Source organism: Petaurus breviceps, unplaced genomic scaffold (assembly GCF_028583685.1).
Source record: "Petaurus breviceps papuanus isolate PSGF00001 unplaced genomic scaffold, PetGlider_PUasm1.0 229, whole genome shotgun sequence".
NCBI lineage: Eukaryota > Metazoa > Chordata > Mammalia > Diprotodontia > Petauridae > Petaurus > Petaurus breviceps.
The window spans coordinates 33,303,587-33,307,843 of NW_027185903.1; positions in this window are offsets into that span (position 1 = coordinate 33,303,587).

A 4,257-nucleotide genomic window follows, 5' to 3' on the forward strand; every position below is an offset into this window, starting at 1 on the left:
ACATTTTACCTCTGACTCCTGAGAGCAATTTGAATAGATCTTAGAGAACTAGAAAAATGATGTGTGACAATAATTTAGGAAGCTAGAACGCTTTTTCCATATATGGAAAGCCTTCATATCCCACTTTTGAATTATTTTTCTTTTCATTGGCCTGCTTCCCACTTATTGGCATTTATGCTAGTGAGATCAGGAGAGCCCACCATAATGATCCACCCAGCATCTTGATGAAGGCAACTGTGGAGAGGACAAAGACAATGTTGCACCCTGATCAAAGATTCAATGGAAACTTCGACCACACCTGATCAAGGAAACAATTTTTTTTAGTAGTTTTTCAGTCATGTCTGATTCTTATTGACCCCTTTGGGGATTTTCTGGGCAAAGATACAAAAATGGTTTGTCCTTTCATCTTCTAGCTTATTTTAAGGATAAATAATCTTAGATAAACTAGTGTAAATTACTTGCCCGGGGTCACACAGTTAGTAAGTATCTGAGGTGGAATTTTAAACTCTGATTTTCCTGACTCCTAGTCTGGTACTCTATCCATTCACCATGGAACTGTGTAGCCCTCAGAACAAAGTCCCTAAAATGTCCTTATTTAGGAAGCCTCCATGGGGACAGAAGACCCAGTGCCCTAAATCAGGGGTAGCAAATTGCAGACCACTAAATGAAAAGAATGAAGCCTGACAGTTCCTTCTAAACAGACAAATGGAAGGAAGTAGAAACAAATAGCAAGAATAGAGAAAAGCAAGATCAAGACCAAACAGAACTTAACCATTCCATGAAAAATATTAAAAAGGATTTTACATTATGACCAGATTTTATTTAAAAAAATGAATGAAAAGCTGGTTCCATGTGAGGAAAACTCTAAATAGAATATACCATATTAATAACAAAAACAATAAAACCCACAAAATTGCTTCAATAGAAGCAATAAACTAGGAGCAGCTAGGTGGTGCCGTGAATAGAGCACCGGCCCTGTAATCAGGACGACCTGAGTTCAAATTTGGCCTCAGACAACTTAACACTCGCTAGTCATGTGACCTTGGGCAAGTCACAACCCCAACTGCCCTGTCTTCCCCCCTTCAAAAAAAGGAAAAAAAATAGAAGCAATAAACTGCTTTTGTCAAAATATAGATTCTATTAATGCTTCTATAAACATTAGAATAAGTGGAACATTTATTAATATGGTAAAATCAATAGGGAATATTAGATGTAATGGAGAAATACTAGAAGGTCTTCCAATTCCAAACAACTGTGTCCATTATCATGAATATTATTTGATATAGTTTTTGACATTCTAGCTGCAGTAATATAAGAAATAATGTTATATATTTTCAATAACTTTATATTGCAAAGAAGTAATAATTATAGATGCATTGAGAATAAAATTGATGTATTTTGCAGAAATTATGGTCTTCTTTGGGAATGCTAGAGATTCAATTAAAGTCATTAAAACCACAACTTTAACAAAGTAGGAGGATATAAATAAATTCATGCAATTTATCAATTTTCCCATATATTAACAGCAAAACGCTTCAAGAAGAGATAGAAAGAGAAATTCTATTCAGAATAATTATATAATATATAACATATTTGAGCATCCACCTACCAAGAGAAAGGGGCACTATATAAATATACCCACATAATATTCTTCACAGAAATAAACAGATCTAAATAACTGGAGAGACATTAGTTACTGGCACTTGGGTCATGCCAATGTAATTAATATAATAATACTTCCAAAATGAATTTATTTATTCAGTTGTATAGCAATCAAGCTATACAAGTATTATTTTATAAACTTAAGAACACTAATAATAACAAAATATATCTGGCTGAAAAAAAGTCAAAATCTCAAGGGAAATAATGGGAAAAAGTGGAAAAGAGGCATAGAATTACCATATCTCAAGCTATAATTCAAGGAAGTAAGCAACAAAACCACTTGTTACTGGCTGAAAACTAGAAAAAACTGATCAGTAGAACAGATTTGCTATACAATACATAAATACAATCAGCAGAGTATCATTGTCTTTTTAAATTACTAGAGTGACCCATTCTTTCACAGAAACTTCTGGGATTGGGGAGGACTGAATGCAAAACAGTCTGAAAGAAATTAGCTTTCGACAAAGATCTCCCTTTATATATCTCAATAAGCTCCAAATTCAATCATGATCTCAATATTTCTTTAAATCACATTATAGAAAAATCACAGAAATTTTGTCTAGGGGGAGAGTTCATAACCAAGCAAGGGATAGAGAGGGTTGAAAAAGATAAAATGGTCCAATTTGATTACCTAAAATTGAAAGGTTTCTGCATCATGCAGTTAAAATTAAAAGGGAAACAGTCAACCAGACAGGGAGAAAAAAATCTTTGTATTAGTGTTTCTGACAAATGTGTGATAGCTAAGATGGATTTTAAAAAACTCAGCCAACTACTCAAAACCAGGGCTACCATCCCAAATGAAACATTGTAAAAGAATAGAAAATTATAATTCTTAAGGGAATAAATCCAAGTCATCAATAGCCATGTCAAAATGCTCCAAATCATTAATAATAAGAGAAGAAAGATAATTCTCTTCTCCCATGCTCTCACTTGACCAGTACCTTCCACCATACACCAAATTAAGTTCCAAGTGGATACACAAGTTAGATATAAAAATAATATCATAAACCAATTAGAGACAAAAAGAAGTTACTTTTCATATGTATGGCTAACATAACACTTCATGATTTAGTAAGTCATGGAGGGAATCCCACAAGATAAATGAAGAAAAAAAATTTTTATATAAAATTTAAAACTTTTTGCACAAATAAATCCAAAGAAGTAAAAAAATCTGAAGGGAATGAAGTAAATTGAATTTAGTGAAATTCCCGAGTGTCATTCATTGCAATGAGGAAGGCAGACATGACGTTTTATTTGAATTAAATTAACAATTGTATCTTTTCTAATATTAATTTAAGCAAGGTTGTATTTACAGTATTTTATTACCCACTGCATTCTAACTCCAGGTCTGAATTGCTGAACTAGCCAAAATTGATCCTAGCACAGAAAAAGGAGCAAAATCAAGGCAACAATAACTTTAGCAATCCTAGACAATATGCAGAAACAGCAACGTATATGCAAAACAATGAACGAGTGCTTTATAGGCTCCTATTCTGTGCCATGCACTATGCTAAATAGAGGGGTTATATAAAAAAAAACTGAAACAGTTCCTTTAAAATAACAAGTACCAAAGCTATACATAGCTACAAAGGTATGAATCTGCAATGTATGCATGATACTAATACAGGAGCAAATAAATATGAACAATAAAATAATTTTTCAGCATTCTTAAAAATGCAGTAATTAACATATACTCAGTGGTCTTGTGGAATTACATGCAAGGCACACATTATATGAGCAAACTATCAACTAGTCACAGGTTCCCTTGCAACATCTTAACTTAGTCCGGACACCAATCAAATAATCCTAACTTTGTGAGACCTATTGACCAATCTGCTGCACTTGAACTAGTTGATGGCATGAGTAATCAGAGACTTTATCAAAACCATCATCTTGTATACCTAAACCTGACCTTCTGGTAAACTCAAGCTAAGTAGTAGCTTTCCCATGATGTATACAATATGTCTATACTCTAGGAATCTCTATAGTTGAAGTTCTAGGAAGAGAAGATGTTGCTTATATATTTAATTCTCTCCCCATATTTGAATTGTTCATTTTAATGCTTCATCTTCACCTTCACTTTAAATGTATTTTTCTGAGAAATAGTTTCTTAACAACTTCTACAACTGGCAGGTGGCAGTCTCTCATTTCTTTAGAAGCCACACAAGTAGATCCTTATCAGTCATTACCTGTTTGTAAAGGAGTCTAATTAACTCTGGGCAATAAGGAGTTGCAGTGAATTGTTTTCACAAGGCATCTGACAGATTCTGGGGTTGTTGCTACACCTGGACACAATAGTAGGAAAATTGCCCATTCTCTCCACCATTATCTGTTTATTTGTGTATACCATGAGCACGAAGATTTCCCAGAAAATCTCCACATTCTTGTTGAAAGAGTTATATCTAATGACTCTTTATTATCTCCAGGATCAAATATAAAATCCTCTATCTTTTTAAAAGATAGTCTTTGTCTAGGAATAGATATAGCTATAACTGGATAGATTGATAGAAAGATGGATAGATGATATATGATAGATAGATAGATAGATAGATAGATAGATAGATAGATAGATAGATAGATAGATAGATAGATAGA